Source organism: Somniosus microcephalus, chromosome 5 (assembly GCF_052327205.1).
Source record: "Somniosus microcephalus isolate GS21.2 chromosome 5, FLI_Smic_1.0, whole genome shotgun sequence".
Classification (NCBI taxonomy): Eukaryota; Metazoa; Chordata; class Chondrichthyes; order Squaliformes; family Somniosidae; genus Somniosus; species Somniosus microcephalus.
In genome coordinates this window covers 242,242,785-242,259,188 of record NC_140991.1, presented here as the reverse complement: position 1 = coordinate 242,259,188, position 16,404 = coordinate 242,242,785, and positions in this window count along the sequence as shown.

The window sequence follows — 16,404 nt, the reverse complement described above, 5'->3', positions numbered from 1 at the left end:
TCCTTGCATTGAAGTATATACCATTTAGTGCAGGCAAACCTCCTTGTTGAGTACTATCTAGCACTTGATTCCTCTGTCCTTCCAATTTACTTTCTACGTTTATGTTTTCCAATTCCAGTTTTTCTTCCCTCCCTACTGACTCTATTCTTAGGTTCCCATCCCCCTGCCAAACTAGTTTAAACCCTCCCCAACAGCACTAGCAAATCCCCCCCACGAGTATATTGGTCCCAGCTCTGTTGAGGTGCAACCCGTCCGTCTTGTACATGTGATGAAATATTCATCATCATCACTGCCTGTGACTGAGATCGGTTTCAGTGTCATTTCCCTTCCCCCAGACCTCATTGTATTGTGTACTGGAATGTGCTGTATTGTATACTGGAATGTGCTGGAATGTGCTGTGTGTAGGGCTCCGCCCATACCTGGCCCCGTTTGTAGGCTGGCTCAGTCTGGCCTCAGCCTCCAGAAGGAAGACATCTCTCTCTCTGACTTGTTACGTTCTAAGTTAATAAAAGCCTTGTTTTTGTTCTGCTAACTTCGAGTCTCGGAATTATTGAGGCACATCAATTTTATTAACTTATTTTTCAACACTATGGATCAACTCCTGGAACCCGAACGTTTGGATTTGGATCAACATGCTCCGGACGCATCAGCACGCTTCGGACACTGGTTTGAGTGTATGGAATTCTTCCTGGACAATTCCGCAGCCGTCAAAGACGCTACGGACGCTGCGAGGATGAGACTCGGAATTCTGCGGAATTGGGTAAGCCACCGGGTTTACCCCCTCATCCAAGACGCCGAGACGTACCTGGCCGCCTGCGACATCTTAAAGGCGCATTACCAGCAGCCTACGAATGAGGTGTATGCTAGGCATCTGCTCGCCACTCGCGCACAGCGACCTGGGGAATCGGTGGAGGAGTTCCTAGGCACCCTGAAAATGCTTGGCAAAGACTGCAAGTGCCGAGATGTAAAAGCCGCAGTGTACACCGACGAGCTTGTCCGCGATGCCTTTATCACAGGCCTCAGCTCCACTTACATCCGGCAAAGACTGCTGGAAAAAACGGGGTTGGACCTGAAACAGGCTGCGGACACCGCGCGATCCCTGGATGTGGCCCAGAGAAACTCAGACGCCTACTCTTCAGCCCGCGCCGTCCACGCCGCCACATGTGCACCGAGGGCGCCGCCATCTTGGAAGGCATCTTCCCCGCCCGACAGCCCGACACCGGCTGGGCCCCGCTCTCCCCCCAGAAGCCCTACGACAGCCGCGATGCGTCAGGGACCCAACTGCTACTTCTGCGGGCAGCCAAAGCACACCAGAAACCTGTGCCCGGTGAAAGGCACCACCTGCTTTAAGTGCGGTAAGAAGGGGCACTTCGGGAAGGTGTGCAGAGGGAACCCCACCGGAAAACCAACCGCCGGAAAACCCGCCACCGCCGCGTGTGCGCCGTGGGAGCGGCCATCTTGGACGCCATCTTGCCCGACCTCGTGGGGTCCGCCATCTTGTGAGCAGACAGCGTGGACGCCATCTTGTATCGATCAGGGCCCTACAGTGGCATCGGTCACAGTGGACCAGACCAGGCCGCACCCGCTATCCAGATCAATGGTGGACATCGAGGTAAACGGGTGCCGGGTTAAATGCTTAATTGACAGTGGAAGCACGGAGAGCTTTATCCACCCAGAACTGGCACAACAACTCTCCCTAAAGGTGGTCCCTACTCAGGGTACCATCTCTATGGCTGACAAAACCCAGACATCGACCATTCTGGGTTACTGCACGGTACAATTGTGCGTTAACGGAACTGTGTATGATAATTTTAAAGTATTAATCATGAAGAACCTATGTGCGAGCGTGATCTTGGGCCTGGATTTCCAGTGCAACCACCAAAGCATCACGCTCAAGTACGGTGGGTCCCAGCCGCCCCTCACAGTGTGCGGTCTGGCTACACTGAAGGTAAAGCCGCCTTCGCTATTCGCGAACCTTACCCCTAACTGCCGGCCAATAGCGACCAAAAACAGGAGGTACAGCTGGGAGGACAGGCGGTTTATCGCGACCGAGGTAGACAGGCTCCTGAAAGAGCGCATTATTGAACGCAGCAACAGCCCGTGGCGCGCCCAAGTGGTAGTGGTAAGGGGTAGCGAGAAGAAACGGATGGTGATCGACTATAGTCAAACGATCAACAGGTACACCCTACTAGACGCCTACCCGCTACCCCGCATATCAGAAATGGTGAACCAAATCGCCCAATACCGGGTGTTCTCCACCATCGACCTCAAGTCAGCGTACCACCAGCTCCCTATCAGACCAGAGGACCGCCCATACACCGCCTTCGAGGCGAACGGACGCCTCTACCAATTCCTCAGAGTCCCCTTTGGGGTGACGAATGGGGTCTCGGTCTTCCAGAGGGAGATGGACCGCATGGTCGATGACCACCACTTGCAGGCAACCTTCCCCTACCTCGACAACGTCACCATCTGCGGCCACAATCAGCAGGATCACGACGCGAACCTCGAGAGGTTCCTGGAAACCGCACAAAAACTCAACCTCACCTACAACGAGGACAAGTGCGTTTACAACACCACGCGCCTCTGCATACTAGGCAGCGTGGTGGAGAATGGGGAAATCGGACCAGACCCCGACCGATTGCGCCCCCTACGGGAGCTGCCCCTGCCCAACACTCCCAAAGCCCTGAAAAGGTGCCTGGGGTTATTTTCTTATTATTCCCAATGGGTCCCCAACTACTCCGACAAAGCCCGCCCCCTCTTGAAAGCATCCTCTTTCCCGCTCTCTGCTGAGGCCCACGCCGCCTTCAAAAGCATTAAGCAGGATATTGAGCGGGCCACGCTACAGGCAGTGGACGAGAACACTCCATTTCAAGTGGAAAGTGATGCGTCTGACTTCGCCTTGGCGGCCACCCTCAACCAGGCGGGGCGGCCCGTAGCTTTCTTCTCGAGGACCCTCCAAGGGCCCGAGATCAGACACTCCTCCGTGGAAAAGGAGGCCCAAGCCATCGTGGAGGCAATGCGCCACTGGTGCCACTACCTAGCCGGCAAACGCTTCACCCTACTTACCGACCAGCGGTCGGTAGCGTTTATGTTCAATAATAAACAGAGGGGGAAGATTAAAAATGATAAGATTCTTAGGTGGCGGATCGAGCTCTCCACCTTCGAGTACGACATCATTTACCGGCCAGGGACCCTTAACGAATCCCCTGACGCCCTCTCACGAGGGATGTGTGCCAGCGCCACCGGGGATCGGCTACAGACCCTCCACAACGACCTCTGCCACCCAGGGGTCACGCAGGTGTTCCACTTCATAAAGTCCCGTAACTTACCCTACTCGATTGAGGAAGTTCGGTCCCTGACCAGGAACTGCCGCACTTGCGCTGAGTGCAAGCCTCAGTTCTACCGCCCAGATAGAGCCCACTTAATCAAAGCTACACGGCCCTTTGAGCGGCTCAGCTTAGATTTCAAGGGCCCCCTCCCGTCCGTCGACCGCAATGTTTACTTCCTGAACATTGTGGACGAATACTCCCGGTTCCCATTCGCCTTCCCCTGCCCAGACATGACCAGCGCCACGGTCATTAAATGCCTCAACAGCCTGTTCTGCCTGTTCGGTATGCCAAGCTACATCCATACGGATAGGGGGGCGTCCTTCATGAGTGAAGAGCTACGCCAGTACATGCTGTCCAGGGGGATCGCCACGAGCCGTACCACCAGCTACAACCCCCGGGGTAACGGCCAAGTGGAGCGAGAGAACGGGACAGTATGGAAAGCAGTCACTCTAGCTCTAAGGACCAAGGGCCTCCCTATCTCCCGCTGGCAGGAAGTCCTCTCGGATGTGCTCCATTCGATACGGTCGCTATTGTGTACGGCCACTAATACCACGCCTCATGAACGAATGTTTGTCTTTCCCCGGAAATCCACCTCAGGCGTATCCATGCCGTCATGGCTCTCCACCCCAGGTCCGGTACTTGTGCGAAGGCATGTGAGGGGCCACAAGATGGACCCTCTCGTGGAGCCAGTACGCCTACTCCACGCCAACCCCCAATACGCATATGTCCGGCACGCCGATGGAAGGGAGGACACCGTGTCCATAAAAGACGTCGCCCCAGCCGGCATCGACAACAACCACGGCAATAGCGGCAACGACGATCACAGCAACTCTTACCCACCCACTACTCTTTCATCACCCCCGGAAGAACACCGACCAACGGCACCCCCACCAACTACCCCTTCAACAACCCTGGCGGCACCCCCGGCAGAGACCCAGGAGGCTACCGGGGACACCCAGCCGACACCCGCGGCACCGCAACAGCCACGTCGGTCGCAGAGGACTATCAAACCCCCGAACAGACTAAATCTATAGAAGGGGTGAATGTGATGAAATATTCATCATCATCACTGCCTGTGACTGAGATCGGTTTCAGTGTCATTTCCCTTCCCCCAGACCTCATTGTATTGTGTACTGGAATGTGCTGTATTGTATACTGGAATGTGCTGTGTGTAGGGCTCCGCCCATACCTGGCCCCGTTTGTAGGCTGGCTCAGTCTGGCCTCAGCCTCCAGAAGGAAGACATCTCTCTCTCTGACTTGTTACGTTCTAAGTTAATAAAAGCCTTGTTTTTGTTCTGCTAACTTCGAGTCTCGGAATTATTGAGGCACATCAGTACAGGTCCCACCTCCCCCAGAAATGGTCCCAATGCCTCAGGCAAACCTCCTTGTTGAATCTAAAGCCCTCCCTCCTGCACCATCCATCCAGCCATGCATTCATCAGCTCTATCCGCCTATTTCTGGACTCACTAGCACGTGGCATCGGGAGTAATCACAGATTACTACCTTTGAGGTCCTGTTTTTTAATCTGACTTCTAGCTTCCTAAACTCTGCCTGCAGGACCTCATCCCTCTTTCTACCTATGTCATTGGCACTGATATGGACCATGACATCTGGCTGGTCACCCTCTCCCCCCAGAATGCTCTGCAGCTGTTCAGTGACATCCTTGACCCTGGCACCAGGGAGGCAACATACCATCCTGGAGTCACGTCTGCGGCTGCAGGAACGCCTGTCTGCTCCCCTCACTATTGAATCCCTTACCACTATTGCTCTTCCACTATTTTTCCTCCCGCCCCCCCCGTGCAGCGGAGCAACCCATGGTGCCGAGGACTTGGCTCTGACTGCACACCTCAAAGGGACCATCGCCCCCACCGGTACTCAGAATAGAATACCGGTTGGAGAGCGAGATGCCCTCCGGGGCCTCCTGCACTGCCTGCCTGGTCTTCTTCTGTCTGGTGGTCACCCACTTGTTCTCTGTCTGTGGGGTGACCAACTCACTAAACGTGCTATCCACGTACTTCTTAGCCTCGCGGATGCACCACAGTGACTCCAGTCGCTGCTCAAGCTCCGTAAACCATCACTTGAGTCATTGCAGCTGCTGACACTTACTGCACATGTAGTAAGAGCGGAGGCGGGCGATGTTACGGAGGCGGAAATAGGCCGTTGTAGGAATTAACGAATTCCTACGAATAACGGAGATCGACACAAGAGAACAATCAAACAGGTCTTTACTCAACGGAGATGCCACGAGGACTCCCCGGGCAGTCCCGTGGTTTGCGATGTGACGTCATCGCGTTTGCCCGCGTTTTCCAGTGCTCTTAAAGGGGCCATGCCCCGTACATGCAAACTCTATATACAAAACACAGTAATGCCTAACACAATGGTACAGGTTTAGGCTGGTGTTAGAACATCGTTAAAGAGAATTATATACAGTTAGCCAGAGTCATTCAGTGGTTCTGCCACATGCGTCCCCCCAGAATTCGCTTTAACGGACAAAGTCAAATGGTGAGGGGGTCTGACGAGCCTGTCAGAACGACTCCTGTACTCTCAAGGTGGAGGCTGCAGGGTGGCTGGCGGTCTGGCAGGCGGTCGCACTTGGTCTGCCGTAACGACGATGGGTGGCCGGCCCCGTCTCGGCGGTTGTGCTGTCTCGACGGGGCAGTCGAGGTCCAAATGTGCTGGCTTTAAGCGGTCGACCGAAATGTAGTCCGGTTTACCACCGACATATACCGTAAAGGTTTTGTCCCCTGCTTCCAACACACGGAAGGGACCGGTATATGGGGCCTTGAGCGCATCCCTATGTGCGTTATGGCGAATAAAAACGTATTCAGCCTTGTGAAGCTCCGTGGGAATGTGTGACCTCTGCAGCCCATGGTGCGAAATGGGCACCGGTGCGAAACATCTGGCCGCCTCTTGGTGACTAGCAAGCTGGGCAGACGCGGACCAGGGCTCCGTCGATGTTGGTAGGAAGTCCCCTGGGACTCGCAATGGTTGACCATACACGAGTTCCGCTGATGAAGAGTGAAGGTCTTCTTTGGGGGCCATGCGAAGGCCCAACAGGACCCACGGCAGCTTGTCTGCCCATCCAGCGTCCTGGAGGCTGGCTCTCAGGGCGGCCTTCATCGACCAGTGGAAGCGTTCGCAGAGGCCATTCGCCTGTGGGTGGTAGGCTGTGGTGTGGTGTAATTTGACACCGAGTCCTTGGGCCACCGCATTCCAGAGTTCGGAGGAAAACTGCGGTCCCCTGTCTGACGAAATATCTGCAGGCACTCTGAAACGGGCGATCCAGGAGGAAATGAACGCCCTGGCCACGTCCGCCGAAGTAGTGGATGACAGGGGGACCGCCTCTGGCCATCTGGTGGTGCGGTCAACCATGGTCAGGATGTGTGAAAAACCATGGGCGGGTGGGAGTGGTCCTACCAGGTCCACGTTGACATGGTCAAAACGTCGCTCCGGAACTGTGAAGGTGGCCAACGGAGCTTTGATGTGGCACTGTACCTTGGCCTTTTGGCAGACCACGCAGGTGTTGGCCCAGTCACGGACATCTTTATGCATGCCATGCCATACAAATTTCGCTGACATCAGTTTCTGGGAGGCCTTCATTCCAGGGTGTGACAACCCATGTATGGCGTCGAACACTTTGCGGCGCCAGACGACTGGCACGACAGGGCGAGGATCCTGTACGGAGACGTCACACAACAGCCGAATGGAACTTGACGTCGGCCAACTGGAGGCCAGTGATGGCCGTTCTGTAAGCTTGGACTTCTGGGTCTGAGGCTTGGTCCGCTGCCATGAGGGCGTAGTCGATGCCCAAATGAACCGTATTGACGAACGCGCGGGAGAGGCAGTCTGCCACCAGGTTGTCCTTACCGGCCACGTGCCGTATATCCGTGGTGAATTCAGATATGTAGGTCAGTTGACGCTGCTGTCAGGCTGACCACGGTTCAGCGGTCTTGGACATTGCAAAGGTCAGCAGCTTATGGTCCACAAAGGCGGTGAAAGGACGTCCTTCCAGAAGGAACCGAAAATGGCGGATGGCCAGAAAAAGGGCGAGCAACTCCCGGTCGAACGTGCTGTATGCTCTCTCGTTCTGTCGTAGTTGACGGCTGAAGAATGCCAACGGCTGCCACATCCCGTTCACCCACTGCTGTTGCACGGCACCGACTGCGTAGTCCGACGCGTTGATGGTGAGGGCGATGGTGGCTCCTGGCAGGGGGTGCGCCAGCATAGTCGCGTTGGCTAAGGCACCTTTGGTGTTGCCGAACGCTTGGGCCATGTCATCCGTCCAGTCTACCGGGTTCTTGCCAGTCTTGCCCTTGAGGGCCTCATACAGGGGCTGCATGAGTAGTGCCGCCTTAGGCACGAAATGGTGGTAAAAGTTTACCATGCCTAGGAATTCCTGCAGGGCCTTTATGTTCTGCGGGCGTGGAAAGGATGTCACCACCTCTACCTTCGAAGGTAAAGGAACCGCTCCCTCTGAGGTGACGCGATGCCCCAGGAAGTCAATTTGGTGCTGTCACGGGGCCGTGCATTCACGGGGCCGTTTTGCTAGGGTTTCGGTAGAGGCCCCAAGTGCAGGAAACCTATCCAAGGACTCGAGACCGGGTAGAACTCGAAAGATGCTCCCTTGAGACTCGAGAACATAGAGACAGGGTAACACTCGAAAGGAGATTCACTTGAGACTCGAAAACACAGAGACATAGTCACACTCGAAAGGAGATTCCTTGAAACTTGAAAACACAGAGAGACTCAAGAGAGCTGCTACCTGCAGGCAGGCAAACCCAGGACTGAGCAAAGAGGACAGGAAACAGGAAGCTTAAATACAGGCCAGAGTGGTCACGTGACATAATTATTCAAATGAGACAGGAGACAAATACTTTAACACACAGGTGAGGCCAGAAGGCAGAGAAACAAGACAAGGACAAAACTGAACAACTTTATTCATTCTCTGCCTTGCTGTCTGTGGTGCTGGTTGGAGCTGCAGCAGAGTGGAAAGTGGTGGTCGCCTTGACCAGGGAGTGGAGGGGAAGGAGAGACCCCAGGCCACCACTGCCATCAACCAACTTTATTTACCGAGGTGCCTGGAGAGAGAGGAGGAGAGGGGAAGAGGAGGCCAGCATCGACAAGAGGAGACGCTTTTCCACCACTGCCTCCCCAAATTGGCCTCCATTCCAGGAGAGGGACAGAGGGGAGAGGAGCAGCACGCAACACCCACTACTTGGAAGGAGGGTAGGAACAACTTCTTTTTTATTGAACTTCTGCAGGTGGGTGTCATTCGGTGCATTCCCCAAAAGACTTTGTATTGTGGGGGGGGGGGAGAAAAGAAGACCGGCCGGAAGACCAAGGGGTGTCAAAAGCCCCTTCCATTGCCTGGCCTGGGTTAGCTGGAGCTGCCCGGGTGAAGCCTTTCCAGCACATCGCGAAGACCTGGTGTGGGGCTGAGCCTGGGCTTTTCTCCAGCTTCCCCAGGTGAAGACATCTTCTCCCCCTGCCTGAAGACCACCCGCAGAGACTTTTTTTATTTTTACCATCGGGGAGTGCACCCCCTGCCGACACCCACCCACCCACCCACCCACCCACCTGCCATCCTGAGTGGCGCCCCTGCCTTCCCACCCCCCCCCTCTCTTTGTCTCTCTCTCTCTCCCTGTCTCTCAGGAGGCACCTCTTTCTCCAAACTTATACTAATTGCCACTTGAGCCGAGGGAAGAAGGCCCCCCTCCCAATTACTTTCAACAAGGGGAGAGGCGGGCCTTTAATTTAACAGCTCCCTCTGCTCAAGGGAAGACTTTAAAAAACGGAGGCCTTTTTAACTCCTTCAGGCCTGTGACTTGGGGTGAGTGTAGCTTTTTCTTTTAAAAAAAGGACCACCCCATAATGGCGACTACATCTTCGCCGGTGGCGGGGTCAGTCAGGACCTACGCGAGAGTGGCAGCCGCAGCCACAGCCGCTCTCGCTTCTTCTGCCCCGTCACCTTTTAAACTTATTACTAAAAAGCTTGGGGTGAAGAGCTACACCCACCCCAATATGACAATTGAGGCGTGCGTTAAGGCTATGGCCGGGGTTGTCGGCCCTCCGGCCATAGTGGCCGCCTCAAAAATGTACGGGAAGGCTGTCTTCTTCCTGGAGTCCGAGCGGGCGGTGGCCCTGGCCATCGCTCAGGGGCTCACCGTGGGCGGGACTTTCCTGCCGGTGGACCCGCTGGAGGCCACCGCGCAGAGGGTGGTGTTATCAAACGTCCCGCCCTTTATCACCTGTGAGCTCCTCCTCCCCCACCTACACCAACTCGGGGAGGTGAGGTCGGGGATTTCCCCGATCCCGCTCGGACTCCGGGAGAGCAGCCTTCGCCATGTCTTCTCCTTCCGGCGCCAGGCCTTTATCCAGCTGGCGCGGGAGGGGGAGACGGACGGGGCTTTCACGGTCCTCCACGGGGGGACCTCGTACCGCATCTTCTGGACGTCGGACGGCGTGCGGTGCCACGCCTGTAGGGAGGTGGGGCACGTGCGGAAAAACTGCCCCGCCTCCAAGGCCGCCAAGTCATCTGGCGTGGCCAAGGCTGGCGCCGTCGCCGCTCCTCCTTCCGGGTCTAGCCGCGCCCCCGCTCAATCGAATGCTACCGGGGCGCGGTCGTCGTCGGAGGCCAACGACATCCAGGCCTCCGGCGGGGGGGAGGAGGGAGGTCCGGTCAGAAAGAAGGCGCGGGACAAGACCAGAAACCGTAGGGTGGGTCCCCCCGCGGAGGGCGTCCCCCTGAATTTGGAGGCCCTGACGCCCGAGCGCGTAATCGCGATAATCGCGGAGTGCGGAGGTGGGGGGGACCTCGTGCCCGAGCCTGTGGCCGCGACCGCCGAGGCGGTCACGCCAGAACCTGCGGCCGGGCTCGGGCCCGGGGGACCCAAAGAACTCGCTCCACCAGAAGGAGCAGGGGAGGCCCCTGAGGAAATGGAGGCCTCCCTTTACCCCTCCGCGCTGAAAAGAAGGCGCGACCCCCTGGATGAGGAGGAGGACCGGGAGGAGGAAGGTCCCTCCGGTCAGGGAGAGTCGTCGCCCGCCGCGGGCACTGCGCCCCACCCCACCGCTAACACCATTACGGGCGAACGGCAGGGGTCGCCTGTCCCTGGGGAGGCTGAGGCAGAAGCGTCTGCCCAGCTCATGCCTCCCGGGGATGGGGACGAGACCCTGCCCGTGGGGGGGGTCGCGGAACAACCCGCGGCGGTTATTGAGCCATTGCTGGTGGCATTGCCCCTCGACGGGTCGGGCGGCCAGGGGATCGGGTCGGGCGAGTCGTCTGAGGACGAGCTCGCCCAGAACGACCCGGATTTTTCCCAGGTGCTGCTCGACCTCGTCGAGGTGTGTCAGAATTGTCCCCCGTCTGCTGGGTCAGAGGCCGGTGGCGTCGCTGAGGAGGGCCCTCGGTATGTGTCTCCGGCGCTGGGCGACTTGGAGGAGGTCCGGTTTTTGTATTCTCCGGTCTCTCCGGTCGTTCCGGCGCCTGGGGCGGAGGGGGTCTCCGAACCGCCGCCGCCTGCTGGCCCGGCCCCCCTAGAGGAGCCCGGGGGGGAATCCTCCGCTACCGATCCTGGGGGTGGGATCCGGGCGGAGGCGGGGCCGGCTGTCGCGGCCGGGCCGCCCGATGCGCATTGCGTGGTGGACGGTTCGGCCGCCGGTGGCGACCCCCCGGAGGAGGACGGGGACTCGGTGGTGGGGGCGGAGGAGGACTTAGAGTCCGTCGCCGACGAGGCGACGGATGACCTCGCGCCCCTCGCCGGGACCCCCCTCGTTCTTATTCCCATCAGGGAGCTCCGGGAATTTGTGGCCACGAGCCAGGGTCGCCGCAGGACCCAGCGGGCCCTTGACAGATGGTCGGGGCTGGCGCTGCTCATCGGGTCGGCCCGCGTCGCCTACAAGACCATGGGTGCGGACGCGGGCGTGAGCCCGTCCGAGCTGTGTCGGTTCCGGGCATTCCTCACCGGGCTGCTAAGGGAGTGGCGGTCGGCTAGCGGCCGCCCTCCCTTCCCCCGTTAGGTTTAAGTAGGGGTTGGTTGTGCTTCTGAAATGAAGATAACCATAGCCAGCCTCAACGTCAACGGCAGCAGGGAGGCTAGCCGCAGATTTAATAACTTTTCGGTCCTTCGGGACGGGAAGTATGCGGTGTGCTTCCTGCAAGAAACCCACACCGTTCCGGGAGACGAGGCCACGTGGCTCCTGGAGTGGCAAGGAGGGGTCAACATGAGTCACCTCTCCAGTGTTTCCAGTGGGGTGGCTATCTTGTTGGCCCCGCATTTTCAGCCGGAGATCTTGGGGGTCAAGGAGCTCGTGCCGGGCCGCTTGCTCCAGGTCACTGTTCGCCTGGGGGGCGTGCCGTTCCATCTAGTGAACGTGTACGCCACTCAGGCTGGTGCGCAGCAAGCGCGCTTCTTTGAAGAAGTGTCCACTCTTTTGGGCTCCATCGACGCGGGCGAGTGCGTCATCCTCGGGGGGGATTTTAATTGTACCCTCGAGGCGAGGGACCGCACGGGTACCCAGCCGTGCCCAGCGGCGATGGGGAAGCTGAGGGACCTGGTCGGGTCCCTCGACTTGGTGGACGTCTGGCGTAATCTCCATCCCGACTCCAGCGCCTTCACTTTTGTGAGGTCTGGGGGAGGAGCGTCCAGGATCGACCGCCTCTACATTTCCCGGGCGTACGTCTCCTGCGTTCCGGCGGCTTCTGTGCGGCCGGTGCCATGCACGGACCACCACCTGGTGTGGGCGGAGCTCGTGCCGCCGCGCGCCGGGGGGGGGTCCGCGTACTGGCACTTTAACAACCTGCTGCTGGAGGACGCGCGGTTCCGGGATTCGTTCGGTCGGTTCTGGGCCGGCTGGAGAAGGAAGCAGGGGGGCTTCCCCTCCTTGAGGCTATGGTGGGATGTGGGCAAGGCTCACATCCGTCTCTTCTGTCAGGAGTACGCGAAGGGGTCGACCAAGAGGCGGGAGGCCCGGGTCGGGCAGTTGGAGAAGGAGGTGCTCGAACTGGAGTCCCGTCTCGGTCAAGTCGCCGAGGACCCGGCCCTGCGGCTGGCGTACGAAGAGAAGAAGGGCGCGCTGAAGGACTTGCGGCTCGTCGGGTCCCGAGGCGCGTACGTGAGGTCGCGGATCCAGTTCCTGCGGGACCTGGACCGCGGCTCCCCCTTCTTCTACTCGCTGGAAAAAAGACGGGGGGTCCGTAAGCAGCTTTTGGAGCTGCTGGCCGACGACGGATCTCCGGTCTCGGATCCGGAGGGAATCCGCGCGGAGACCCGCGCCTATTACGGGGCTCTGTTCTCTCCGGATCCGTCCAGCGAGGAAGCGCGCAGAGTTTTGTGGGAGGACCTGCCGAAGGTCGGCCTGGAGGGCGCCGAAAAATTGGACGCTCCTCTGAGTTTGGAGGAGCTGTCCGGCGCCCTCCGCCAGCTCTCTAGGGGGAAGTCCCCGGGGTTGGACGGGCTGACCGTGGAGTTCCACAGGGCGTTCTGGGGCGTCCTGGGGGGCGACTACGTGCGGGTCCTGGGGGAATGTTTGGCGACCGGGGAGATGCCCCTCTCGTGGCGCAGGGCGGTGATCGTCCTGCTGCCTAAGAGGGGTGATCTCCGCCTCCTTAAGTACTGGCGCCCGGTCTCCCTCCTCAGCACGGATTACAAAATCTTTGCCAGGGCCATGTCCGTTCGCCTTGGCACCGTGCTGGCCCACATGATCCATCCCGACCAGTCCTACACGGTCCCGGGCCGGACCATTCACGATAACATCCATCTGGTCCGGGACCTGGTCCACCATTCCCAGAGGGCTGGTCTGTCGGTCGCCTTCCTTTCCCTGGATCAGGAGAAGGCGTTCGACAGGGTGGATCACGAGTATCTTTTCGGGACTCTGCGCGCATTCGGGTTCGGGACGCATTTCGTCGCCCGGATCCGACTTCTGTACGCTGCCGCGGAGTGTCTGATTAAAGTTAACGGGTCCTTGACGGCGCCCCTTCGCTTCAGGAGGGGGGTGCGCCAGTTATATGCCATTTGCGTGGAGCCTTTCCTGCGCCTCTTGCGGAAGAGGTTGGCGGGATTGGCTCTGCAAGGGCCGGGCGTGGAGGTGGTCCTCTCAGCTTACGCCGATGACGTGCTCCTCATGGTCACGGATCCCGTTGACTTGCGGAGGATGCGGGAATGCCAGCAGATTTACTCGGACGCATCCTCCGCCAGGATCAACTGGGGGAAATGTTCTGGACTCCTGGTGGGTCAGTGGCAGGTGGACTCTCTGCCGGAGGAGTTCAGGCCCTTCGCCTGGAGTACGACGCACCTCCTCTACTTGGGAGTCTACCTCAGCCCGGCCGAGGACGCCTGGCCGGCGAACTGGCACGAGCTGGAGGCCAAAGTCACCGCTCGCTTAGGACGCTGGACAGGATTGCTCCGAGTGTTGTCCTACAGGGGTCGGGCGTTGGTCATAAACCAACTGGTGGCCGCCATGTTGTGGTACCGGTTGGTTACTCTGATCCCCCCCCCCTGCGTTTGTCGCCAAGATACAGAAGAAGCTCGTCGACTTCTTCTGGAACAATAGGATACACTGGGTCGCTGCCGCGGTTCTGAGTCTCCCGCTTAGGGAGGGCGGTCAGGCGCTGGTGTGCCTTCGCACCCAGGCTGCGACTTTCCGTCTTCAGACGCTGCAGAGATACCTGTACGTCGAGAATCCTCCCAGATGGTGTGCGCTGGCGACGTATTTCTTCCGCCAGCTGCACGGCCTCAATTACGACATGCAGCTCCTGTTTCTGGAAGTGGGCAGCAGGCGTGCCAGCCTGCAGGAGCTGCCTGTCTTTTACCAGGAACTGCTATGGGTTTGGAACTCCGTCGCCTCCAGGCGGAGCTCTCCCCCGTCAGGAATGGCGGCTGTCCTTCGAGAGCCGCTGTTCAGGAATCCGCACCTCCGCGTCCGTGAGTTCGGGCGGCTGGCGGAGCGGAGGGCTGTGCCTGGCAGGGTGACTAGAGTCGGGGACCTACTCGATGGCGGAGGAGCGGGCTGGATGGCGCCGGAGGAGTTGGCGCGGCGTATGTCGTGGGGCAACGTCCGGCTCGCGGTCGATGCCATCGAGGCGGTGAAGGCGAGGTTGCGCCCCGGCGCCACGAGGTGTATCGAGGCGGCTCAAGCGCGTGGGGCGATCCCGCCCGGGCTTACTCCCGTTCGGACGGAATTCCATATCGGCGCCCTGCCCCAAAGCTCCCCTAGGGGTTTGGTGCCTCACAACTTGAGCCGTCTCGAGGAGACGCCCTCCGTGCCTTTCCATTCTGCGCGGAGGGGTTTCCTGTACGGGCTGCTCTTGCACACCTTCCACTTTGCCATCTTCGCCTGCCGTCCGGACACGCCGTGGCGTGCCGTTTTACCTTCCGGTGGAGGCGGAGGTCCCCAATGGGGGGCTCTCTATGCGGGAGTCTTCCCTTGTTCTATTGGGGACTTGGCCTGGAGGGTGTTGCACAGAGCAGTCCCGTGCAATAGGTTTTTAAGTAGGTTCACGGACTCCCGGGCCGCCTGTTTGTTCTGCGGTCTGGAGGAGTCCGTGTTCCATGTGTATGTCGAGTGTGGGAGGTTGCAGCCCCTCTTTCACTATTTGAAGGGGCTGCTCCTCAAATTTTGGTTGCACTTCAGTCCCACGCTCTTGATCTACGGTCACCCGGTGCGGAGGGGAGCGGGCAGGTCGGAGGACCTCCTCGTGGGCCTGCTCCTGGGCCTGGCCAAGAAAGCCATTAATTGGTCCAGGCAGCGGGCGGCCGAGGGGGTCGTCCGGCCGGATTGCCTCCCTCTCTTCCGCGGCCATGTTCGCGGCCGGGTGGCCCTGGAGATGGAGCACGCGGTGTCCGCCGGCGAGCTCGAGCTCTTTCATGACCGGTGGGCGCCGCGGGGACTGGAGTGCGTAATCGATTTAAGAGGCCAAATTTTAATTTGATTAATCGGGTCATTTAAAGGGTTTATTTGTTTAAGGGTTTATTTTTTGGGTTTATAAAAAAGAGGACAAAACTGAACAACTTTATTCTTTCTCTGCCTTGTTGTCTGTGGTGCTGGTTGGAGCTGCAGCAGAGTGGAAAGTGGTGGTCGCCTTGACCAGGGAGTGGAGGGGAAGGAGAGACCCCAGGCCACCACTACCACAAACCAGCAACAATCTACAACTGAGGTGCCTGGAGAGAGAAGAGGAGAGGGAAAAAGGAGGCCAACATCGACAAGAGGAGACGCTTTTCCACCACTGCCTCCCCAAATTGGCCTCCATTCCAGGAGAGGGACAGAGGGGAGAGGAGCAGCACGCAACACCCACTACTTGGAAGGAGGGTAGGAACAACTTCTTTTTTATTGAACTTCTGCAGGTGGGTGTCATTCGGTGCATTCCCCAAAAGACTTTGTATTGTGGGTGGGGGGAGGAAAGAAGACCGGCCGGAAGACCAAGGTGTGTCTGTGTGTGCGTCTCTTGCAGTTTACTAGGCCACGCACACCACTAATAAGCGCCCCTTCCATTGCCTGGCCTGGGATAGCTGGAGCTGCCTAGCTGAAGCCTTTCAGTACATCGCGAAGACCTGGTGTGGGGCTGAGCCTGGGCATTCTCCAGCTTTCCCAGGTGAAGACATCTTCTCCCCCTGCCCGAAGAACATCTTAAGACTTTGTTACACCATCGGGGGAGTACACCCTGCCGACACCCACCCACCGAACAACACCCTGAGTGGGGACCCTGCCTTTTCGGCTCCCCCCCCCTCCTTCCCATCCCCCCCTTTCTCTCTCCTTGTCCTCTCTGCCTCTGCCTCTCCAAAAGGCATCTCTTTTTTAGACATACTAATTGCCAATTGAGCAGAGGGAGGAAAGGGCCCTCTCCCAATTAACATCATCAAGGGGAGAGGCTGCCCAGTTAATTTGCACTCCCTCTGCTCAAGACTCTTTTCCCTGAGGCCTTTAAACACCTTCAGGCCTGTGACTTTTGGGGTGTGTGTAGCTCTTTTAAATCCACCCCACCATGGCGTCTACATCTGCGGCGGCGGCGGGGCCAGCGAGGACATACGCGGCGGTGGCGACGAAAGCCACGGCCGCTCCCGCTTCTGCTGCTGCCCCG